This window comes from Rattus norvegicus, chromosome 9 (assembly GCF_036323735.1).
Source record: "Rattus norvegicus strain BN/NHsdMcwi chromosome 9, GRCr8, whole genome shotgun sequence".
Classification (NCBI taxonomy): Eukaryota; Metazoa; Chordata; class Mammalia; order Rodentia; family Muridae; genus Rattus; species Rattus norvegicus.
Window position 1 is genome coordinate 7,460,825 of NC_086027.1, and position 26,070 is coordinate 7,486,894.

The window sequence follows — 26,070 nt, forward strand, 5'->3', positions numbered from 1 at the left end:
TTGGCTAAAGGGCTTGTTTATCTTGTTGATTTTGTCAAAGAATCATCTCTTGGTTTTGTTGATTCTTTGTATTGTTTTCTTTGTTTCTAAATGATGATTTCCTGCCTTCTATTCCTCTTTGGAGTGCTTGCCTCAGTTTTCTTCCCTCAAGCTTTCAGGTGTACTTTTAAATTGCTGGTATGAGAAGCTTTTAATTTCTTTATGCAGGCATCTGGTGCCAGCCTCTTAGCACTGCTTTCATTACATTCCATAAATTTGGCTAAGTTGGGTCTTTATTTTCATTGAATTCTAGAAAGTCTTTGATTTCTTTATTTCTTCCCTGACCCAGAGATCATTGAGTAGAGAGTTAATTTCCATGAATGTATAGACTTTCCAGTGTTTCTGTTGTTGAAGTGAGATGGCTGTTAGCAAGACCAACATGCAGTCCCTCCAATGACACTGATTAAAAGAGACCTGATACAAATTCAGTGTAGAAAAAAATAAGGTGATGTTCTACCCAATAGACTACAATTCACATGATTTTTCAGGGACATTCAAAATTTTATGTTTTCAGAAACAAGAATATTTGAAAGGAGTTCATATATGCCTCAGTATTTAAATAAAATGAAATAAAACACTTAAAAGCAAGAGTCATAAGCAACAAGTTTGGGATACCAAAAAATGTAACTCCAAAGAAGGCCTCATGGATTCCCCAACTCTGTAATAGCTTTGGAGAAAAATATACACCAAAGTTACAGAAAATACCTGGTGAAATAGAACGCAAATGTTTACATTGGAACTCATTCCTGTGGTAGCACAAATGATCCCATAATCAACTAAGCACAAAGAAAAGAGAAAGCACAAGTTCCCTTTCCTGATGATCAGAGATAGGAAAATCACCAATGAGAGTACTTGATACTTCACATCCATTTCAGTAACACACTACAGAGCCCTTCTTTCACTTTCAAAATCCTCCCACTCAGGGACAGAAGGATAATTTGTAACCAAAAGTTAAATAACATCATAACATATAATGAGACTCTAAGAAAGGGTTCTTACTCAGCAAGGGGACTAGTGAACTCTCCTGTCATTAAGAAAGTAGCTAGAAAGAAAGGAAGTTTTACAGGAAACAAAGCAGTTTCACAAACAGAAATAGGATATATTTTGTCTTTTTTGGTCATGTGGAAAAAGAAGGCTAAGCTTTTGTAAAAGTCATAGTTACAAAGACATTGTGGAGGGAGTGAAATGCTACAAGAGAAATGATCAAAGTCCATTTTAGGCATGCATAGAAATGGCATAATGAAATTGATTATGCGATATATATATATATGTGTATAATATATATTTAGTATATCTTATTATACTTGTTTTGTAACTATTATTATAATTTGAGCATGTAATACAGTAAATAAATTGTAATTATAAAATAGTGTAATTATCCATTTTAGTATAATTAGAATATATTAAAATATTCATAATTAGCATAAACATTAAATATATTTCACATACTATATACATATATACTACATGTATTAATTTATTATGGGTACTAAGTATAAATATTTTTATTGGATTTTAAAAATTTATTTATATTTCAAATGTTATGCCATTTCCCCTATCAAATGTCCCCTTCCCCTTCTTCTATGAAGTTGTTCCCCCACCCATCCAGCCATCCCTTCCCACCTCCATGCCCTGATATTTCCTTACACTGGGGGCTTGAGCCTTAGCAGGACCAAGAGCTTTACCTCCCATTGTTGCCCAGCAAGCCTACTGTCTACTACATATGCAGCTAGAGTTCATGTATACTCTTTGAGTGGAGGTTTAGTCCCTAGGAGCTCTGGTTGGTTGGTTGTTGTTCTTATGGGGTTGCAAATCCATTCAGCTCCTTTGATCTTTTCTCTAACTCCTCCATCAGGGCCCCATTTCTCAGTTCAATGGTTGGCTGCAAGCATTTGCCTCTGTATTTGTCATGCACTGGCAAAGCCTCTCAGGAGACATCTATATCAGGCTCTTCTTGGCATGCACTTCTTGGCATCAGAAATATTGTCTTGATTTGGTGGCTGTATGTATATGGGCTGGATATTCAGGTGGGGCAGTTTCTGGATGGCCTTTCCTTCAGTCTCTGCTCCAAACTTTCCCACCATATCTCTTTCTATGAATATTTTTGCTTCCTCTTCTAAGAAGGACTGAAGTACCCACACTTTTGTTGTCCTTCTTCTTGAGCTTCATGTTGCCTGTAGACTGTATCTTGAGTAATCCAAGCTTTGGGGCTAATATCCACTTAGCAGTGAGTACATATCATGTATATTATTTTGTGATTGGGTTACCTCACTCAGGATATTTTCAAGTTCCATCCATTTGCTTATGAATTTCATGAAGTCATTGATTTTAATAGTTGAGTAGTACACCTTCTATAGATTATGATATTTTCTGTATCTATTTCTCTGTTGAGGGGTGTCTTTACAGCCTCTGGCTATAATAAATAAGACTGCAGTGAACATAGTGGAGCATGTGTCATTGTTATACGTTGGACCATCTTTTGGGTGTATGCCCAGGAGTTCTATAGCTTGGTCCTCAGGTAGTACTATGTCCAATTTTCTGAGAAGCTGCCAGACTGATTTCCAGCATGGTTGTACCAGCTTGCAATCCCACCCACAATAGCGGAGTATTCCTCTTTGTCCACATTTCCACCAGCATCTGTTGTCACCTGAATTTTTGATCTTAGCCATTCTGAATGGTGTGAGGTGGAATCTCAGTGTTGTTTTGATTTGCATTTCCCTGATGACTAAGGATGTTGACCATATCTTTAGGTACTTCTCAATCATTCAATATTTCTCAGTTGAGAAGTCTTTGTTTAGCTCTGTATCCTAATTTTTAATAGGAATATTTGATTCTGAGGAGTCTAACATCTTGAGTTCTTCATATATATTGGATATTAGCCCTCTGTCTGATGTAGGATTGGTAAAGATCTTTTCCTAATCTATTGGTTGACATTTTGTCCTAATGACAGTATCCTTTGCCTTACAGAAGCTTTGCAAATTTAAGAAGTCCCATTTGTCAATTCTTGATCTTAGAGCATAAGCCATTGTTGTTTTCTTTAGGAAATTGTCAGATGCCTAGAACAAAAGAAACTCAAGACGGATGATCAAAATGTTAATGCTTCACTCCTTCTTTAAAAGGGGAACAAGAATACCCTTGGCAGGGAAGAGAGAGGCAAAGATTAAAACAGAGACTGAAGGAACACCCATTCAGAGCCTGCCCCACATGTGGCCCATACATATACAGCCACCCAATTAGACAAGATGGATGAAGCAAAGAAGTGCAGACCTACAGGAGCTGGATGTAGATCGCTCCTGAGAGACACAGCCAGAATACAGCAAATACAGAGGTGAATGCCAGCAGGAAACCACTGAACTGAGAATAGGACCCCCGTTGAAGGAATCAGAGAAAGAACTGGAAGACCTTGAAGGGGCTTGAGACCCCATATGTACAACAATGCCAAGCAACCAGAGCTTCCAGGGACTAAGCCACTACCTAAAGACTATACATGGACTTATCCTGGACTCTGACCTCATAGGTAGCAATGAATAACCTAGTAAGAGCACCAGTGGAAGGGGAAGCCCTGGGTCCTGCTAAGACTGAACCCCCAGTGATCTAGACTGTTGGGGGGAGGGCGGCAATGGGGGGAGGGTTGGGAGGGGAACACCCATAAGGAAGGGGAGGGGGGAGGGGGATGTTTGCCCGGATACCGGGAAAGGGAATAACACTCGAAATGTATATAAGAAATTCTCAAGTTAAGAAAAAAAAAAGGAAATTGTCCACTGTGCCCACGTGTATGAGAATCTTCTCTACTTTTTCTTCTATTAGTTTGAGTGTATTTGGTTTTATATGGAGGCCCTTGATCCACTTGTGCTTGATCTCTGTACAGGGTGACAAGAATGGTTTGATTGTACATGCTGACTTCCAGTTGAACCAGTGCCACTTGTTGAAAATGCTATCCTTTTTTCCAGTGGATGGATTTAGCTCCTTTGTCAAAGATCAAGTGACCATAGATGTGTGGGTTCATTTCTGGGTCTTCAATTCTATTCCATTGATCTACCTGCCTGTCTCTCTACCAATACCATACATTTTTTATCACTCTTGCTCTGTAATACAGCTTGAGGTCAGGAATAGTGATTCCCCCAAGAAGTTTTTATATTGTTGATGATATTTTTTGCTACCCTGTGTTTTTTGTTATAACAAATGAGATTGCAAATGACTCTTTCTAACTCTATGAAGAATTGAGTCAGGTTTTTGATGGGGATTGCACTGAATCTGTAGTTTGCTTTTGGCAACATGACCATTTTTACTGTATTAATCCTGCCAATCCATGAGCATGGGAGGACTTTCAATCTTCTGAGATCTTCTTCAATTTCTTTCTTCAGAGACTTAAAGTCCTTGCCATACAAATCTTTCACTTACTTGGTTAGAGTAACACTGAGGTATTTTACATTATTTGGGACTATTGTGAAGGGAATCATTTTCCTACTTTTTTTCTCAGCCTGTTAATTCTTTGAATAGAAGAAGGCTACTCATTTGTTTGAGTTAATTTTATATCCAGCCACTTTGCTGAAGTTGTTTATCAGGTTTAGGATCTCTTCTGGAACTTTTGTGGGCTCTAAGTATACTAACATATCATCTGAAAATAGTTATATTTTGACTTCTTATTTTCCAAATTGTATCCCTTTGACCTCCTTTCATTGTCTGATTGCTTTGGCTAGGACGTCGAGTACTATATTGAATAGGTAGGGAGAGAGTGGGCATCTTTGTCTACTTCTTGATTTTAGTGGGATTATTTCAAGTTTCTCTCCATTTAGTTTGATGTTGGCTACTGTTTTGCCATTTATTGATTTTACTATGTTTAGGTATGAGCTTTGAGTTCCTGATCTTTTCAAGACTTTTATCATGAAGAGGTGTTGAATTTTGTGAAATGATTTCTCAGCATCTATTGGGATGATTAAGTGGTTTATTCCTTTAAATTTGTTTACATAGCAAATTATATTGATGTATTTACATATACTGAACTATTTCTGCGTTCCTGGGATGAAGCCAACTTGATGATGATGGATGGAACTTTTGATAAGTTCTTGGATTTGGTTTTCAATAATTTTATTCATTATTTTTCCATCAATATTCATAAGGGAAATTGGTCTGAAATCCTCTTATTGGGTCTTTGTGTAGTTTTGGTATAAGCACAATTATTGCTCCATAGAAGGAGTTGGGTATTTTTCCATTTGTTTCTATTTTGTGGAATAGTGTGAAGGGTATTAGGTCTTCTTTGTGGGTCTGACAGGATTCTGCACTAACCCATCTGTACTGGCCTCTTTTTGGTTGGGAAACTTTTAATGGCTGCTATTTCTTTAGGGCTTATGCAGTTATTTAGATGGTTTACCTGGTCCTGATTTAACTTTGGTACCTGGTATGTGTCTAGAAAATGGTTCATTCCTTCCAGATTTTCCAATTGGTTGAGAATAGGCTTTTGTAATAGGATCTGATGACTTTTTGAACTTCCTCAGTTTCTGATGTCATGTCTTCCTATTCATTTCTAATTTTGTTAATTCAGATACTGTCTCTGTGCCCTCTGATTAGTCTGGCTAAGGGCTGATCTATCTTGTTGATTTTCTTAAAGAACCAGCTCCTGACTTTGTTGATTTTTTGTATAGTTATTTTTGTTTCTACTTGGTTGATTTCAGCACTGACTTGGATTATTTCCTGCCTTGTCCTCCTCATGAGTGCATTTGCTTCTTTTTTTTAAAATTTATTTAATACTTAATAATAATTTTTTGGTTTCCGGGCAAACATCCCCTCCCCCCTCCCCTTCCTTATGGGTGTTCCCCTCCCAACCCTCCCCCCATTGCCGCCTCCCCCCAACAGTCTCGTTCACTGCGGGTTCAGTCTTAGCAGGACCCAGGGCTTCCCCTTCCACTGGTGCTCTTACTAGGTTATTCATTGCTACCTATGAGGTCAGAGTCCAGGGTCAATCCATGTATAGTCTTTAGGTAGTGGCTTAGTCCCTGGAAGCTCTGGTTGCTTGGCATTGTTGTACATATGGGGTCTCAAGCCCCTTCAAGCTCTTCCAGTTCTTTCTCTGATTCCTTCAACGGGGGACCTATTCTCAGTTCAGTGGTTTGCTGCTGGCATTCGCCTCTGTATTTGCTGTATTCTGCTGTGTCTCTCAGGAGCGATCTACATCCAGCTCCTGTCGGTCTGCACTTCTTTGCTTCATTCATCTTGTCTAATTGGGTGGATGTATATGTATGGGTCACATGTGGGGCAGGCTCTGAATGGGAGTTCCTTCAGTCTCTGTTTTAATCTTTGCCTCTCTCTTCCCTGCCAAGGGTATTCTTGTTCCCCTTTTAGAGAAGGAGTGAAGCATTAACATTTTGATCATCCGTCTTGAGTTTCATTTGTTCTAGGCATCTAGGGTAATTCAAGCATTTGAGCTAATAGCCACTTATCAGTGAGTGCATACCATGTATGTCTTTCTTTGATTGGGTTAGCTCACTCAGGATGAAATTTTCCAGTTCCAACCATTTGCCTACGAATTTCATAAAGCCGTTGTTTTTGATAGCTGAGTAATATTCCATTGTGTAGATGTACCACATTTTCTGTATCCATTCCTCTGTTGAAGGGCATCTGGGTTCTTTCCAGCTTCTGGCTATTATAAAAAAGGCTGCAATGAACATAGTGGAGCACGTGTCTTTTTTATATGTTGGGAAATCTTTTGGGTATATGCCCAAGAGAGGTATAGCTGGATCCTCAGGCAGTTCAATGTCCAATTTTCTGAGGAACCTCCAGACTGATTTCCAAAATGGTTGTACCAGTCTGCAATCCCACCAACAATGGAGGAGTGTTCCTCTTTCTCTGCATCCTCGCCAGCATCTGCTGTCACCTGAGTTTTTGATCTTAGCCATTCTCACTGGTGTGAGGTGAAATCTCAGGGCTGTTTTGATTTGCATTTCCCTTATGACTAAAGATGTTGAACATTTCTTTAGGTGTTTCTCAGCCATTCGGCATTCCTCAGCTGTGAATTCTTTGTTTAGCTCTGAACCCCATTTTTTAATAGGGTTATTTGTCTCCCTGCGGTCTAACTTCTTGAGTTCTTTGTATATTTTGGATATAAGGCCTCTATCTATTGTAGGATTGGTAAAGATATTTTCCCAATCTGTTGGTTGCCGATTTGTCCTAACCACAGTGTCCTTTGCCTTACAGAAGCTTTGCAGTTTTATGAGATCCCATTTGTCGATTCTTGATCTTAGAGCATAAGCCATTGGTGTTTTGTTCAGGAATTTTTTTCCAGTGCCCATATGTTCCAGATGCTTCCCTAGTTTTTCTTCTATTATTTTGAGTGTATCAGGTTTGATGTGGAGGTCCTTGATCCACTTGGACTTAAGCTTTCTACAGGGTGATAAGCATGGATCAATCTGCATTCTTCTACATGTTGACCTCCAGTTGAACCAGCACCATTTGCTGAAAATGCTATCTTTTTTCCATTGGATGGTTTTGGCTCCTTTGTCAAAAATCAAGTGACCATAGGTATGTGGGTTCATTTCTGGGTCTTCAATTCTATTCCATTGGTCTGTCTCTCTGTCTCTGTACCAATACCATGCAGTTTTTATCACTATTGCTCTGTAATACTGCTTGAGTTCTGGGATAGTGATTCCCCCTGAAATCCTTTTATTGTTGAGGATTGTTTTAGCTATCCTGGGTTTTTTGTTATTCCAGATGAATTTGCAAATTGTTCTGTCTAACTCTTTGAAGAATTGGATTGGTATTTTGAGGGGGATTGTATTGAATCTGTAGATTGCTTTTGGTAAAATGGCCATTTTTACTATATTAATCCTGCCAATCCATGAGCATGGGAGATCTTTCCATCTTCTGAGGTCTTCTTCAGTTTCTTTCTTCAGAGTCTTGACGTTCTGATTGTACAGATCTTTTACTTGCTTGGTTAAATTCACACCGAGGTACTATATATTATTTGGGTCTATTATGAAGGGTGTCGTTTCCCTAATTTCTTTCTCGGCTTGTTTCTCTTTTGTATAGAGGAAGGCTAATGATTTATCTGAGTTAATTTTATACCCAGCCACTTTGCTGAAGTTGTTATCACCTTTAGTAGTACTCTGGTGGAACTTTTGGGATCACTTAAATAAATTACCATATCATCTGCAAATAGTGATATTTTGACTTCTTCTTTTCTGATCTGTATCCCCTTGACCTCCTTTTGTTGTCTGATCGCTCTGGCTAGAACTCCAAGAAGTCTATTGAATAAGTAGGGAGACTGTGGGCAGCCTTGTCTAGTCCCTGATTTTAGTAGGATTGCTTCAAGTTTCTCTCCATTTAGTTTAATGTTAGCAACTGGTTTGCTGTATATGGCTTTTACTATGTTTAGGTATGGGCCTTGAATTCCTATTCTTTCCAGGACTTTTATCATGAAGGGGTGTTGAATTTTGTCAAATGCTTTCTCAGCATCTAATGAAATGACCATATGGTTTTGTTCTTTCAGTTTGTTTATATAATGGATCATATTGATGGTTTTCCGTATATTAAACCATCCCTGCATGCCTGGGATGAAGCCTACTTGATCATGGTGGATGATTGTATTTGATATTAGAATGGCTACTCCAGCTTGCTTCTTCTGACCATTTGCTTGGAAAGTTGTTTTCCAGCCTTTCACTTTGAGGTAGTGTCTGTCTTTGTCTCTGAGGTGTGTTTCCTGTAGGCAGCAGAATGCAGAGTCCTCCTTGCGTATCCAGTTTGTTAATCTATGTCTTTTTATTGGGTAGTTGAGGCCATTGATGTTGAGAGATACTAAGGAATAGTGATTATTGCTTCCTGTTATATTCATATTTGGATGTGAGGTTATGTTTGTGTGCTTTTCTTCTCTTTGTTTTGTTGCCAAGACGATTAGTTTCTTGCTTCTTCTAGGGTATAGCTTGCCTCCTTATGTTGGGCTTTTCCCTTTATTATCCTTTGTAGTGCTGGATTTGTAGAAAGATATTGTGTAAATTTGGTTTTGTCATGGAATATGTTTGTTTCTCCATCTATGTTAATTGAGAGTTTTGCAGGATACAGTGACCTGGGCTGGCATCTGTGTTCTCTTAGGGTCTGTATGACATCTGTCCAGGATCTTCTGGCCTTCATAGTTTCTGGCGAAAAGTCTGGTGTGATCCGAGATGTGTGTGCAGAGTGCAGTTTCTTCTGGTTTCCCAGTCGTGTCTGCCTCTCTGTAGGTTTAGCTCTCCCTCCCACGGGATTTGGGTGCAGAGAACTGTTTATCCGGTCTGTTTCCTTCAGGTTCCGGCGGTGTCTCAGTCTCAGGGGTCCTGCCGCTCCTGGGCCCTCCCCTACGGGAACCCAGAGGCCTTATACAGTTGCCTGTTGGGCCAGGGATGTGGGCAGGGGTGGGCAGTGTTGGTGGTCTCCTCCGCTCTGCAGCCTCAGGAGTGCCCAACTGACCAGCCAGTGAGATCTCTCTCCCACGGGGTTTGGGAGCAGAGAGCTGCTGCAGGCCGAGATCCGCGGGTCGCATTTGCTTCTTTTTGTTCTAGAACTTTTAGGTGTGCTGTCAAGCTGCTAGTGTATGCTCCCTCCAGTTTTCTTTTAGAGGCCCTCAGATCTATGAGTTTTCCACAGCACTGCTTTCATTGTGTCTCATAAGTTTGGTTATGTTGTGCCTTTGTTTTCATTAAATTATAAAGTCTTTAATTTCTTTATTTTTTCCTTGACCAAATTATCATCGGGTAGAGTGTTGTTCAGCTTCCATGTGTATGTGGGCTTTCTATCATTTTTGCTCTTATTGAAGGCCAGCTTTAGTCCATGGTGATCTGATAGGGAACATGGGATTATTTCAATCTTCTTGTATCTGTTGAGTCCTGTTTTGTGTCTGATTATATGGTCAGTTTTGGAGGAGGTACCATGAGGTGCTGCAAAGGTGGTCTATTCTTTTTTTTTGGATGAAATGTTTATAGATATGTTAAATCCATTTGGTTCATAACATCTGTTAGTTTCTCTGTGTCTGTGTTTAGTTTCTCTTTCCATGTTATGTCCATTATTAGAGTGGGTTGCAATGTGTTCTTTGAGCTTAATAAAGTTTCTTTTATGAATGTAGGTGCCCTTCGATTTGTGCTGCAAGGTTATAGCAGGGTATTACCTAGCATGGTCCATTAAATAGCAGTGTGCTTTGGGTGGCAATGAGATGACCTTTGTGTCTAGTAGGGCCCCAAGAAATGGTTCAGTATGTGGGGTTATGGAGGGTGCCTAACAACTGCTGATACACAGTTCATGTAGAACTGCATGGTTGGTGAACAGAAAGGCTTGTCATAGAGTATGTTACGTGGGGCTTTGTGGGGAAATATTCAGCTGGTTCTAGATGAGCAATACATTTGAGGAGATGGTTTTGGGGGATGGGACTTCAAGCTGGGGCAAATACTACTAATGGTATTTGAGCAGAGCAGCTGGAGGACATATGTGTCAAGTCCTGACTTGCTGGTATGTATTGAATAGAGTGGTGGAGAGAGAGGCATCCAGACCTGATACATTGTAATGTTTGTGGAGTTTTGGTATGTGTTTGTGTGTGCATGGAAAAAGGTCTCAGTTAAGACCTAATATCTAGAGGTATATGTGGTATAGGGCCACAAGTATTTGCATGGGCTGGTACCTACTAGTGTTGGAGCTGTGCTGTGTCCAGCAGAGCCTGGTAACTTGAAGTCTTTGTGGGGGAGCAGGAGGATGTCTGCACGTGTTGATAACTAGCAGTGTGTATAGAGAATTCATAGGACACGTGCAGCTCTAGGCTTTCTGTTTTCTAGGAGAAGCAGCATTGAGACACTCAAGCTACAGAATGTTCCATGTCTTTCCCATCTTTTACCTCACTCTTCTACTTTCCTGAGGTATTTGGAAGTCAAAAGCAAAGCTAACAGTAAGAGCTGGAAGGGACAACACAGCTTTGGGTTGTGATCATTCTTCTATCCCACATTCTTGTGGAGAAATCTTGGAAGTGGATAAGGGAGTCTTGAGTGTAAAACAGCAGCAAACAAAGCACATCTGCCTGTCTGCCAGGACGTTCCCTTGGTACTGCTAAATAGTAAATCAGTATCTTGGCATAGGATAGGAATTTGTGGCACCTGGGTGTTACAGTGTTGAGGCTCACTCTAGATGTCCTAAGGAGGTGTTTGAACAAGCCAGGCTCCACATTCTGTATTTTCTTGTCTGGTAAATGCAGAGCTCCTGTGTCCATAGTTCACCTTTTCTGTGTTATGTTGTTACTGAATAATCCTCTTCACAACGTCACAGTTAGGTAATTCTCTTAGGTAACTTTTATATGAACACTATAGTGTTTAGATTTTGGGACAGTGTAATATTGGTGACAGTGTTCATTATTTCAATGGCTTTCCTACTTGCTTTTTTATGCTTCTTTTGCAACCCTTGTGGATAAACAATGTTATCTGCCTTGATTTGCCTGTGTGCCTTTGACAGAACTAGCTGACTTGAATTAGGTGATCTCTTGCTGGTTTTTGTGGTCAATCTCATGTGTTCAGTCTTTGTTCCTTCCTTGTAGCACTTTCTGTTTCTTGGAGGCTTTGTGTGGAAAGTGCTAGAACCAGAAGTGCAGGGTCTTGAGGAATCTTTTCTGCCCTCTTCCAGTAATTTGTTACATTTGGTATTTGAGCATCATACTATATTTGGCTAAGTCTATAGATGAAGTGCAAAAGTTCCCTCATGTTAACAACTTTATATTTCTATCAACCAAGTGTTAAAGTTTTCTTAATGACAATTTACGTAAGTTATGTTGGAATTCTTGAATACCTCAGTATTTAAATAGAATTTTTCAGTGAGAAATTGTCTAATAGGATGACCTCCAGTTCACCCTCTTCAGGTTAGTTGTAGCCAGGCATAATTGGTCCATGGACATTGCCTTTCTCAGATCTAGTCTAGAGGCCCAACAGTTGTGCATTCCCTTCTCAAGACTCTACTGAGACACGTTCCTCATCTGATAAGGCCAGTTTCCTTGGTAATCCAAGAGGACATAGATGACCTTCCTGCACTGTAGAAAGCATGAAAATGAATTGGGGATCTCATCTCCCGAAAGGCTTTCACAGAGGGTCTTTATTCCCAGATACTACTGAGAAGTGAGGATGGTAGTCTATAGGTAGATGATGGAATAGAAACCATTTCATTGTTATTCACAACATGTCTTTCTGATGCTGTGTAGAGCCTCTATGATCCTTTAAAGCTCATGCAATGGCCTGATGGTCTCCCAGCAGAAGGGTGGTGTGACATGCTATCCTCCATCTCTGGATAAGTGTTGAGTGTGAAGGTCCTGGGATTGGGAAGTGGAAATGAACTTCAGGATGTGGCCAGGGACCTACAAGAGAAGAAATATTATGGATCAATGAAGAAGCTGGCCAAGAGTTGCACATTCTCCAAGCCCAATACCTGTAACCCTGGCAGATAACAGTAGGCTTATTTTTTTTAGTGGAATCAGGACTGAGACAGATATAAAATTTAGTGTCTTCCAGTGTGAAAGTCGCTACAATGACATCATTATTGTCTCTTCTGTCACCTCTGACTACAAGTTAATGATTTCTCACTGATGCCCTGTTACTTTTCAGAAATCAGGCCCTAGAAGCAAAGGAGGTAAAGCATTCCTCACCAAAATGTCTAAACATATGCATCTAATTCTTGCACCACAACTCACATATATTTACATGAGACTAAATGCACACATGCTGAAAGTAAATCTCCACAATAGAATATGTCCAAAAGAGTCTGAAAATATTAGAAGAGAAAGGACAGCCAATGAGAGATCTGGATTTGGCCTCTGAGTCTCCAAAGAAGCCAGGTGCACTGGTTACATATGGTCAAAAGGTTTACTGGGTAGAACTTAAAACACTGTCCCAACCAAAACTGATCTGTCCAAAAAAGCAAGGTACAGAGCATCTCAAGGACTCAGTTTTGTCCTCTATGAGGTGAATACCTGTGGAATGTTTTGAGATGATCTTTGTGAAGACCCTGCTACAAATAGCTGGCACTGACTGCCCCTGCTCCTATTCCCTCCAGCAGATAGGGAAGGAAGGATGTACTGGATGTGGGGTCCTGGTACTCATCTGATTTCTCTCCTATCGGGTAAAAGTCTACATGAAGCAATGCTCCTCACTGAGTAGCAAGGGTACACAAAGTACCCATCAGATTTATGCATTTCATTTCTTGCTATTGAAATATATCATCTTAGAGACATTTAGCTGGATCTGGAGCCAATGATTCATGCTGGTGAATTATGTCAAATGCTTTCTCAGCATCTAATGAAATGATCATGTGGGTTTTTTCTTTGAGTTTGTTCACATAGTTGATTATGTTGATGGATTTCTGTATATTGAACCATTCCTGCATTCCTGGGATGAAACCTCATTGATCCTGATGGATGATCATTTTTATGTGTTTTGGGATTTGGTTTGCGAGAATTTTATTGAGTATTTTTACATCAATATTCATAAGGGGAATTGGTGTGAAGTTCTATTTCTTTGTTGGGTCTTTGTGTGGTTCAGGTATAAGCTTAATTGTGGTTTCATAGAAGGAATTGTATAGTGTTTCTTCTGTTTCTATTTTGTGAAACAGTTTGGCCAGTATTGGTGTAAAGTCTTCTATGAAGGTCTCATAAAATTCTACACTAAACCCATCTGGTACTGAGCATTTTTTGGTTGGGAGATTTTTAATGACTGCTTCTATTTCTTTAGTTGTTTTGGGCCTGTTTAGATGATTTATCTAATCCTGATTTAATTTTGGTACCTGTTATGTATCTAGAAAATTGTGTATTTCATCCAGATTTTCCAGTTTTCTTGAATATAGGGTATTGTAGTAGGATCTGACAATCTTTTGAATTTCCTCAGAATCTATTGTTATTTCTCGTATGTCATTTCTGATTTTGTTAATTTGGATACACTCTCTATGCCCTTTGTATAGTCAGGCTAAGGGTTTATCTATCTTGTTGATTTTCTCAAAGAACCAGTTCCTGGTTTTGTTGACTCTTTGTATAGTTTGGTTGATTTGAGCCCTGAGTTTGATTATTTCCTGTCATCTACTCCTCTTGGGTGTATTTGCTTCTTTTTGTTCTAGAGATTTTAGGTGTGCTGTCAAGCTGCTGATGTAGTCTCTCTCCTGTTTCTTTTGGAGGTACCCAACTATGAGTTTTCCTTTTAGCACTGCTGTCATTGTGTCCCATAAGTTTGGGTATGTTGTGCCCTAATTTTCATTACATTCTAAAAAGTTTTTAATTTCTTTCTTCATTTCTTCCTTGACCATTGAGTAAAACATTGCTCAACTTCCATGTATATTTCTGTCGTTTTTGTTGTTATTAAATACGAGCCTTAGATTATGGTGATAACATGTATGGGGTTATTTCAATCTTCTTGTATCTGTTGAGGCCTGTTTTGTGACTCAGTATATGGTCAGTTTTGGAGAAAGGACCATGAGGTGCTGAAAAGAAGGTATATTCTTTTGTCTTAGGATGAAATGTTCTATAAATATCTGTTAAATCCATTTGGTTCATAACTTCTGTCAGTTTCTGTATGTCTGTTTAATTGCTCTTTCCACGATCTGTCGATGGATGAGAGTGAGGTATTGAAATCTGCTACTATTAGTTTGTGAGGTGTAATATGTGATTTGAGCTTTAGTAAGGTTTGTTTTATGAATGTACGTACCCCTGCATTTGGAGCATACATATTCAGGATTGAGAGTTCATCTTGGTGGATTATTCCTTTGATGTATATGAAGTGTCCTTCCTTATTTTTCTGGATGACTTTCAGTTGAAAGTCGATTTTATTCAATATTAAAATGTGTACTCCAGCTTGTTTTTTGGATTATTTGCTTGGAAAATTGTTTTCCAGCTTTATACTCTGAAATAGTGGCTATCTTTGTCACTGAGGTGTGTTTTCTGTATGCAGCAAAATTCTGGTTCCTCTTTCCATATCCAGTCTGTTAGTCTATGTCTTTTTATTGGGGAATTGAGTCCATTGATTTGGAGAGATATTAAGGAATACTGATTGTTGTTTCCTATTATTTTGTTGTTAGAGGTGGAATTATGTTTGTGTGTCTCTCTTCTTTTAGTTTTTTACTTTTTCTAAGGTGTAGTTTCCCTCCTTGTTTTGGAGTTTTCTATCTCTTATCCTTTGTAGGGCTGGATTTGTAGAAATATATTGTGTAAATTTGGTTTTATCATGGAATATCTTGGTTTCTCCATCTATGTTAATTGAAGTTTTTGCTGGATGTAGTTGCCTTGGCTGGCATTTGTGTTGTCTTAAGTTCCATATGATATCTGCCCAAGATCTTCTGGCTTTCATAATCTGTGGTGAGAAGTCTGGTGTAATTCTGATAGGTCTACCTTTATATGTTAGTTGACCTTTTTCCCTTACTGCCTTTAATATTCTTTCTTTGTTTTGTGCATTTGATGTTTTGACTATTATGTGATGGGAAGAATTTCTTTTCTGGCCCAATCTATTTGGAGTTCTGTAGGCTTCTTTTATGTTGATGCTTATTGCATCTCTTTCTTTGGGTTAGTGAAGTTTTCTTCCATAATTTTTTGAAGATATTTACTGGTCCTTTTACTTGGGAAGCTTTGCACTCTTCTATACCTATTATCCTTTGGTTTGATCTTCTCATTGTGTCCCGGATTTTCTGAATGTTTTGGGATAGGAGCTTTTTGCATTTTTCATTATCTTTGACAATTGTGATGATGTTTTTAATGGTATCTTCTGCCCCTGAGATTCTCTCTTCTATCTCTTGCAGTCTGTTGGTGATGCTTGCATCTGTGGCTCCTGATCTCTTTCCTAGGTTTTCTATCTCCTGGGTTGTCTTCCTTTTTGCTTTCTTTATTGTTTCTAGTTTCATTTTTAAATTTTGGATGATTTTGTTCAATTCCTTTACTTGTTTGTATTTTAAGGGATTTTTGTGTTTCTTCTTCAAGGGTTTCTACTTGTTCTTCTTGTGTTGTTCTGTATGTCTTTAAGGGAGTTATTTGTGTCCTTCTTAAAGTCCTCTATCATTATGAGATATAATTTTAAATCCAAATCTTTCTTTTCTGGTGTGTTTGGATACTCACTATTTGCTTTGGTGGAAGAACTGGGCTCTGATGGTGCCAAGTGTACATCTAAGTCTTGATACATGGAATAGCTTGATGCTCTGTTGCTTTAAGAAAAACTGGCTAGAAGTAAGGAAGGTGAGAAAAAAGAGTTTATTTCATCTCACAAGCTAGGCTATCATGAAGGAATGCTTACACAGTAACTTTAGACAGGAATGAAGAGGAGAACATGGAGTTACATTGGTTGCTGCCCTGCTTTCCATATTGTCTGGGTGTGCTTTAGAGAAATCAGGACCTCCTGCCAAGGGGTGGCACACACATTTGGCAGTACCCTACATATCAGTCATGAATTAAATGCTCCACAGACCTGCAAAAAAAAAAAAACAATCTGATGGACATAATTCCTCGACTGGGGTTTCTTATTCCTGGTGACTCTAGTTTGTGCCATGTTGACAAAAACTACCCAGCACATATATTAAAGTCATTGTTTGTACATCCTCATACTGCCATTCTTTCTGATGTCTAACTCCTTTCTGAAACCACCCAACCAACCAACCAAATAACAATAAAAAACCATGTAGTATACATTTTTATTCATTAACAATTTGTGTTTAGGGATTATTAATTATGAATAATGGAAATTAACATTCTCCTAAAATGAAGTCTTTTTTAAGATTCATCTCTATATGATTTACTTAGTAAATCATCACAGGAGTCATTCATTTGACTCCTAAGCTCTTTTTAAAAAATATTTATTTATTTATTTAATTGATTTTATGTTTCTTGGATATTTTATGTATTTACATTTCAAGTGTTATCTCCATTCCCCTTCTCCCAAATCCCCTCCCCACTCCTCTTGCCTCTTTGAGGATGCTCCCACTCCCACCCACCCACTCCAACCTCTCTTGGTGACCAGTATGCTCAGGAAAAATGCCACATTTGGTGTTGTGCAGTTTGGCGGTCAGGAGAAAATGATCCACAAGGTGCAAGGTTTTAGTTGAGGATGATACCCCAGTCTCTTCCACAAATTGAGATAGGAATATCTTTGACAATTCTGGGTAAGATCTCTTTGCCTGAGAAGTGGTTGTTTCAGGGGCATAGCTGAATGCAAGGGCATGGCTGGCTAATGTGGAAGTTCAGGGTGCTGGAAAGGGATGTAGCCCTGTGAAAAGAATGGGACCTCAGGACTGTATGGGGTCCATGTGCTCATCTGGAAAAGTGAGTGAAACAGATTTATGTTTCTAGGACTGTAATACCTTTTTACCTGTCTCATAGTGACCTGAGGTGCTGAGCCATGTGTCCTTTTCAGAATTTGCCTGCACCCGCAGTGGAGCCTAGGGATGTGTAACCCAGCTCCTCACCTGGTCCAAGGTCTAGTATGCATCCCCAAAAACTTAAACCTGAGGGGCAGTTGAGAGGAAATACTGGAGGGCAGAGACCCCAGAATGAGTCTACATGGGAGTAGACTGAAAATAGTAGATTGTGATTGAGTGATTTATTTGACATTTTAAAACTGTGGTCTTATTATACCTTGTTCATAGTAAAAATATTATACAATTATTTTTGCTAGAGGATTTTACTCTCTATTTGCAATGTAAACAACACATTGCAAATGTGGAATTAGTTAAAATGCTGGCAGCTCATGGTATAACGTGGGTTTCTTGTGTTGGCTAGTGTTTGCACAGAGCTGTGAAACCTGTGGCAGTTATTTTCTAAAGTGGCATGGCACTTTTTTTTTTTTTTATTAACTTGAGTATTTCTTATATACATTTCAAGTGTTATTCCCTTTCCCGGTTTCCGGGCAAAATCCCCCTCCCCCCTCCCCTTCCTTATGGGTGTTCCCCTCCCAACCCTCCCCCCATTGCTGCCCTCCCCCCATAGTCTAGTTCACTGGGGGTTCAGTCTTAGCAGGACCCAGGGCTTCCCCTTCCCCTGGTGCTCTTACTAGGATATTCATTGCTACCTTTGGGGTCAGAGTCCAGGGTCAGTCCATATATAGTCTTTAGGTAGTGGCTTAGTCCCTGGAAGCTCTGGTTGCTTGACATTGTTGTACTTTTGGGGTCTCGAGCCCCTTCAAGCTCTTCCAGTTCTTTCTCTGATTCCTTCAACGGGGGACCTATTCTCAGTTCAGTGGTTTGCTGCTGGCATTCGCCTCTGTATTTGCTGTATTCTGGCTGTGTCTCTCAGGAGCGATCTACATCCGGCTCCTGTCGGTCTGCACTTCTTTGCTTCATCCATCTTGTCCAATTGGGTGGCTGTATATGTATGGGCCACCTGTGGGGCAGGCTCTGAATGGGTGTTCCTTCAGTCTCTGTTTTAATCTTTGCCTCTCCCTTCCCAGCAAAGGGTATTCTTTTTCCTCATTTAAAGAAGGAGTGAAGCATTCACATTTTGATCATCCGTCTTGAGTTTCGTTTGTTCTAGGGATCTAGGGTAATTCAAGCATTTGGACTAATAGCCACTTATCAATGAGTGCATACCATGTATGTCTTTCTGTGATTGGGTTAGCTCACTCAGGATGATATTTTCCAGTTCCAACCATTTGCCTACGAATTTCATAGACTCGTTTTTGATAGCTGAGTAATATTCCATTGTGTAGATGTACCACATTTTCTGTATCCATTCCTCTGTTGAAGGGCATCTCGGTTCTTTCCATTTTCTGGCTATTATAAATAAGGCTGCGATGAACATAGTGGAGCACGTGTCTCTTTTATATGTTGAGGCATCTTTTGGGTATATGCCCAAGAGAGGTATAGCTGGATCCTCAGGCAGTTCAATGTCCAATTTTCTGAGGAACCTCCAGACTGATTTCCAGAATGGTTTTACCAGTCTGCAATCCCACCAACAATGGAGGAGTGTTCCTCTTTCTCCACATCCTCGCCAGCATCTGCTGTCACCTGAGTTTTTGATCTTAGCCATTCTCACTGGTGTGAGGTGAAATCTCAGGGTTGTTTTGATTTGCATTTCCCTTATGACTAAAGATGTTGAACATTTCTTTAGGTGTTTCTCAGCCATTTGGCATTCCTCAGCTGTGAATTCTTTGTTTAGCTCTGAACCCCATTTTTTAATAGGGTTATTTGTTTCCCTGCGGTCTAACTTCTTGAGTTCTTTGTATATTTTGGATATAAGGCCTCTATCTGTTGTAGGATTGGTAAAGATCTTTTCCCAATCTGTTGGTTGCCGTTTTGTCCTAACCACCGTGTCCTTTGCCTTACAGAAGCTTTGCAGTTTTATGAGATCCCATTTGTCGATTCTTGATCTTAGAGCATAAGCCATTGGTGTTTTGTTCAGGAAATTTTTTCCAGTGCCCATGTTTTCCAGATGCTTCCCTAGTTTTTCTTCTATTAGTTTGAGTGTGTCTGGTTTGATGTGGAGGTCCTTGATCCACTTGGACTTAAGCTTTGTACAGGGTGATAAGCATGGATCGATCTGCATTCTTCTACATGTTGACCTCCAGTTGAACCAGCACCATTTGCTGAAAATGCTATCTTTTTTCCATTGGATGGTTTTGGCTCCTTTGTCAAAAATCAAGTGACCATAGGTGTGTGGGTTCATTTCTGGGTCTTCAATTCTATTCCATTGGTCTATCTGTCTGTCTCTGTACCAATACCATGCAGTTTTTATCACTATTGCTCTGTAATACTGCTTGAATTCAGGGATAGTGATTCCCCCTGAAGTCCTTTTATTGTTGAGGATAGTTTTAGCTATCCTGGGTTTTTTGTTATTCCAGATGAATTTGCAAATTGTTCTGTCTAACTCTTTGAAGAATTGGATTGGTATTTTGATGGGGATTGCATTGAATCTGTAGATTGCTTTTGGTAAAATGGCCATTTTTACTATATTAATCCTGCCAATCCATGAGCATGGGAGATCTTTCCATCTTCTGAGGTCTTCTTCAATTTCTTTCCTCAGTGTCTTGAAGTTCTTATTGTACAGATCTTTTACTTGCTTGGTTAAAGTCACACCGAGGTACTTTATATTATTTGGGTCTATTATGAAGGGTGTCGTTTCCCTAATTTCTTTCTCGGCTTGTTTCTCTTTTGTATAGAGGAACGCAACTGATTTATTTGAGTTAATCTTATACCCAGCCACTTTGCTGAAGTTGTTTATCAGCTTTAGTAGTTCTCTGGTGGAACTTTTGGGATCACTTAAATATACTATCATGTCATCTGCAAATAGTGATATTTTGACTTCTTCTTTTCCGATCTGTATCCCCTTGATCTCCTTTTGTTGTCTGATTGCTCTGGCTAGAACTTCAAGAACTATATTGAATAAGTAGGGAGAGAGTGGGCAGCCTTGTCTAGTCCCTGATTTTAGTGGGATTGCTTCAAGTTTCTCTCCATTTAGTTTAATGTTAGCAACTGGTTTGCTGTATATGGCTTTTACTATGTTTAGGTATGGGCCTTGAATTCCTATTCTTTCCAGGACTTTTATCATGAAGGGGTGTTGAATTTTGTCAAATGCTTTCTCAGCATCTAATGAAATGATCATGTGGTTTTGTTCTTTCAGTTTGTTTATATGATGGATCACGTTGATGGTTTTCCGTATATTAAACAATCCCTGCATGCCTGGGATGAAGCCTACTTGATCATGGTGGATGATTGTTTTGATGTGCTCTTGAATTCGGTTTGCCAGAATTTTATTGAGTATTTTTGCGTCGATATTCATAAGGGAAATTGGTCTGAAGTTCTCTTTCTTTGTTGTGTCTTTGTGTGGTTTAGGTATAAGAGTAATTGTGGCTTCGTAGAAGGAATTCGGTAGTGCTCCATCTGTTTCAATTTTGTGGAATAGTTTGGATAATATTGGTATGAGGTCTTCTATGAAGGTTTGATAGAATTCTGCACTAAACCCGTCTGGACCTGGGCTCTTTTTGGTTGGAAGACCTTTAATGACTGCTTCTATTTCCTTAGCAGTTATGGGGTTGTTTAACTGGTTTATCTGTTCCTGATTTAACTTCGATACCTGGTATCTGTCTAGGAAATTGTCCATTTCCTGAAGATTTTCAAATTTTGTTGAATATAGGTTTTTATAGTAAGATCTGATGATTTTTTGAATTTCCTCTGAATCTGTAGTTATGTCTCCCTTTTCATTTCTAATTTTGTTAATTTGGACGCACTCTCTGTGTCCTCTCGTTAGTCTGGCTAAGGGTTTATCTATCTTGTTGATTTTCTCAAAGAACCAACTTTTGGTTCTGTTGATTCTTTCTATGGTCCTTTTTGTTTCTACTTGGTTGATTTCAGCTCTGAGTTTGATTATTTCCTGCCTTCTACTCCTCCTGGGTGTATTTGCTTCTTTTTGTTCTAGAGCTTTTAGGTGTGCTGTCAAGCTGCTGACATATGCTCTTTCCTGTTTCTTTCTGCAGGCACTCAGCGCTATGAGTTTTCCTCTTAGCACAGCTTTCATTGTGTCCCATAAGTTTGGGTATGTTGTATCTTCATTTTCATTAAATTCTAAAAAGTTTTTAATTTCTTTCTTTATTTCTTCCTTGACCAGGTTATCATTTAGTAGAGCATTGTTCAATTTCCACGTATATGTGGGCATTCTTCCCATATTGTTATTGAAGACCAGTTTTAGGCCGTGGTGGTCCGATAGCACACATGGGATTATCTCTATCTTTCTGTACCTGTTGAGGCCTGTTTTTTGACCAATTATATGGTCAGTTTTGGAGAAAGTACCATGAGGAGCTGAGAAGAAGGTATATCCTTTTGCTTTAGGATAGAATGTTCTATAAATATCCGTTAAGTCCATTTGGCTCATGACTTCTCTTAGTCTGTCGACATCACTGTTTAATTTCTGTTTCCATGATCTGTCCATTGATGAGAGTGGGGTGTTGAAATCTCCCACTATTATTGTGTGAGGTGCAATGTGTGTTTTGAGCTTTAGTAAGGTTTCTTTTACGTATGTAGGTGCCCTTGTATTTGGGGCATAGATATTTAGGATTGAGAGTTCATCTTGGTGGATTTTTCCTTTGATGAATATGAAGTGTCCTTCCTTATCTTTTGTGATGACTTTTAGTTGGAAATTGATTTTATTTGATATTAGAATGGCTACTCCAGCTTGCTTCTTCTGACCATTTGCTTGGAAAGTTGTTTTCCAGCCTTTCACTCTGAGGTAGTGTCTGTCTTTGTCTCTGAGGTGTGTTTCCTGTAGGCAGCAGAATGCAGGGTCCTCATTGCGTATCCAGTTTGTTAATCTATGTCTTTTTATTGGGGAGTTGAGGCCATTGATATTGAGAGATATTAAGGAATAGTGATTATTGCTTCCCTTTATATTCATATTTGGATGTGAGGTTATGTTTGTGTGCTTTCATTCTCTTTGTTTTGTTGCCAAGACGATTAGTTTCTTGCTTCTTCTAGGGTATAGTTTGCCTCCTTAGGTTGGGCTTTACCATTTATTATCCTTTGTAGTGCTGGATTTGTAGAAAGATATTGTGTAAATTTGGTTTTGTCATGGAATATCTTGGTTTGTCCATCAATGTTAATTGAGAGTTTTGCTGGATACAGTAACCTGGGCTGGCATTTGTGTTCTCTTAGGGTCTGTATGACCTCAGTCCAGGATCTTCTGGCCTTCATAGTTTCTGGCGAGAAGTCTGGTGTGATTCTGATAGGTCTCCCTTTATATGTTACTTGACCTTTTTCCCTTACTGCTTTTAATATTCTTTCTTTATTTTGTGCGTTTGGTGTTTTGACAATTATGTGACGGGAGGTGTTTCTTTTCTGGTCCAATCTATTTGGAGTTCTGTAGGCTTCTTGTATGTCTATGGCTATCTCTTTTTTTAGGTTAGGGAAGTTTTCTTCTATGATTTTGTTGAAGATATTTACTGGTCCTTTGAGCTGGGAGTCTTCACTCTCTTCTATACCTATTATCCTTAGGTTTGATCTTCTCATTGAGTCCTCGATTTCCTGTATGTTTTGGACCAGTAGCTTTTTCCGCTTTACATTATCTTTGACAGTTGAGTCAATGATTTCTATGGAATCTTCTGCTCCTGAGATTCTCTCTTCCATCTCTTGAATTCTGTTGGTGAGGCTTGTATCTACACCTCCTTGTCTCTTCTTTTGGTTTTCTATATCCAGGGTTGTTTCCATGTGTTCTTTCTTGATTGCTTCTATTTCCATTTTTAATTCCTTCAACTGTTTGATTGTGTTTTCCTGGAATTCTTTCAGGGATTTTTGCGATTCCTCTCTGTAGGCTTTTACTTGTTTATTAATGTTTTCCTGTGCTTCCCTAAGTGTGTTCATGTCTTTCTTGAAGTCCTCCAGCATCATGATCAAATATGATTTTGAAACTAGATCTTGCTTTTCTGGTGTGTTTGGATATTCCATGTTTGTTTTGGTGGGAGAATTGGGCTCCAATGATGGCATGTAGTCTTGGTTTCTGTTGCTTGGGTTCCTGCGCTTGCCTCTCGCCATCAGATTATCTCTAGTGTTACTTTGTTCTGCTATTTCTGACAGTGGCTAGACTGTCCTATAAGCCTGTGTGACAGGAGTGCTGTCGACCTGTTTTCCTCTCTTTCAGTCAGTTATGGGGACAGAGTGTTCTGCTTTCTGGCGTGTAGTTTTTCCTCTCTACAGGTCTTCAGCTGTTCCTGTGGGCCTGTGTCTTGAGTTCACCAGGCAGCTTTCTTGCAGCAGAAAATTTGGTCTTACCTGTGGTCCCGAGGCTCAGGTTCGCTCGTGGGGTGCTGCCCACGGGCTCTCTGCAGCGGCAGCAACCAGGAAGACCTGTGCCGCCCCTTCCGGGAACTTCAGTGCACCAGGGTTCCAGATGGTCTTTGGCTTTTTCCTCTGGCGTCCGAGATGTGTGTGCAGGGAGCAGTCACTTCTGGTTTCCCAGGCTTGTCTGCCTCTCTGAAGGTTTAGCTCTCCCTCCCACGGGATTTGGGTGCAGAGAACTATTTATCCGGTCTGTTTCTTTCAGGTTCCGGCGGTGTCTCAGGTACAGGGGTTCTGCCGCTCCTGGGCCCTTCCCCACGGGAGCCCAGAGGCCTTATACAGTTTCCTCTTGGGCCAGGGATGTGGGCAGGGGTGAGCAGAGTTGGTGGTCTCTTCCGCTCTGCAGCCTCAGGAGTGCCCACCTGACCAGGCGTTTGGGTCTCTCTCTCACCGGGTCTGGGAGCAGAGAGCTGTTGCGGGCCGGGATCCGCGGGTGTGGGACTTCCGGTAAACACAGAACGTGCCCGGTCCTAGAGAAATTCTGCTTTCCTGTGTCCCAAGCTCACCAGGCAGCTTTCTTGCAGCAGAAAATTTGGTCTTACCTGTGGTCCCGAGGCTCAGGTTCGCTCGTGGGGTGCTCACCACGGGCTCTCTGCAGCGGCAGCCGGCATGGCACTTTTTAATTAGAATATTTTCTCTCTCTGTCTCTGTCTCTGTCTCTGTCTCTGTCTCTGTCTCTGTCTCTCTCTCTCTCTCTCTCTCTCTCTCTCTCTCTCTCTCTCTCTCTCTCTCTCTTTGTGTTCTGTGTGAGTTTATCCACATAATTTATAGATTTTAAATCTATAAACCACGAAGTCTGGAGAAGGCTGGACATACATACAGGACACATGCCATTTCTTGACATGTACAACACAGACTTTGTCTTAAACTATTGTCCAAAGACTTCTTTTACAGCTTAGAAGAGCATTTAAATCATAGAGGTAATGTAATTGAATAAATAGTAATCATTCAAAAAGAGCAAAGTCAAGAGGCTTGTGAGCCCAGTTTTAAGGGAAGTTATAAACCATATATTAAGGACATATTTTGAATAGACAAAATTCACAAACATAGCCAATAAGAAGACAGATTTGGAGAGAATAAACAATAGATATATTTGCGAGTTTTCCAATAAAAATATAAACTGGATAGAATTAATCTTCTCCCCTATATAGCTTTTGTTTTAGCTTCTTTCTGAATTTTCTGAACATGCCAGAAAATTATTTGGCCATGTTATGTTCATTTGGCATTCATTTCTATGTTTTGAGATTTTTACAATTTATACTGTCATGGGGGCACCAATGCCAAGGCAGACATTTAGAAGTCAAAAGACAATTTTTTAGAAGTTGTTTTCTTCTTCCATCATGAGGGTTCTGAGAATTAAACTCAATTTCTGGGAATTGACCTCAGTTCTGGGAATGATCAGCTTTGATAACAAATACCTTACATTTATCCTGACATGAACCTTTATCTTAGATGAGGTTGATATTCCAGATGGAGAATAGTGTTATGTCCCAGATACAAAGCATGCTCAGTGATATTTTGTGTCTCTTTCATGTTTTTCATAAGCCTCAAATATTTCAAACTACTTCCAGCACCATGCTACTTTCTTAGATAAGTTGTTCCTGGAGAGAATACCTATATCGTTTATGCTTGTTCTTTCAGAATTGTGTGCTCTCTAGTGTCTTTTTCCCCATGTCAGTTATCCAAATAATTTTACTGATGTGCTGTGCAATCTGGAAAATGTTAACAAGTGTACTGATTAAACAAAATTGCAAGTGTTGGGACTAATACAGGCTTTTGAAGATTGTGGTAGAGGTGTCCTCTTTAGAAAAGTGCTGAACAAATTTGAATTGGATTTTCAAGCAAACACCTGTATATCTGGAAAACACTGCTGATTTTTAGTAGATTTGTTGAGGGCTTTGTACAAATTGGGCTATGGAGATTGTATAGTATTTGCTGTTTAAGCATTGGGGGTGTAAATTCCCATTCCCAGGACATATAGAATAATCCAGTAACCTTAGTGCTCTAGGGCAGAGAGAAGAGTACATGTGGGGAGACCCATGGATCCAGCTGCATATGTAGCAGAGGATTGCATCGACTGGTATCAAAAGGAAGAGAAGACCTTTGTCTTGTGAAGGCTCATTTCCTAATGTAGAGGAATGCCAGTGTAGTGAAGCATAGTGGGTGGATGGGAAGGGGAGCATTAGGAGTGATGGCAAAGGGGTTGAACTGGGAAAGGGCATAACTTGAAATTTAAACACATAAAATATCCAGTAAAATAAATGAAAT

General features: G+C 39.6%; 1 protein-coding gene across 1 annotated transcript in view; it reads left to right on the forward strand.

Moving 5' to 3' along the window:
- Nucleotides 1-26,070, forward strand: part of Sult1c2 (sulfotransferase family 1C member 2) — a gene marked incomplete in the record, with an annotated part of 49,914 nt that extends 23,844 nt beyond the window's left edge. Inside the window, 3 exon segments of the mRNA NM_133547.5 lie at nt 8,659-8,678; nt 14,467-14,487; nt 26,056-26,070.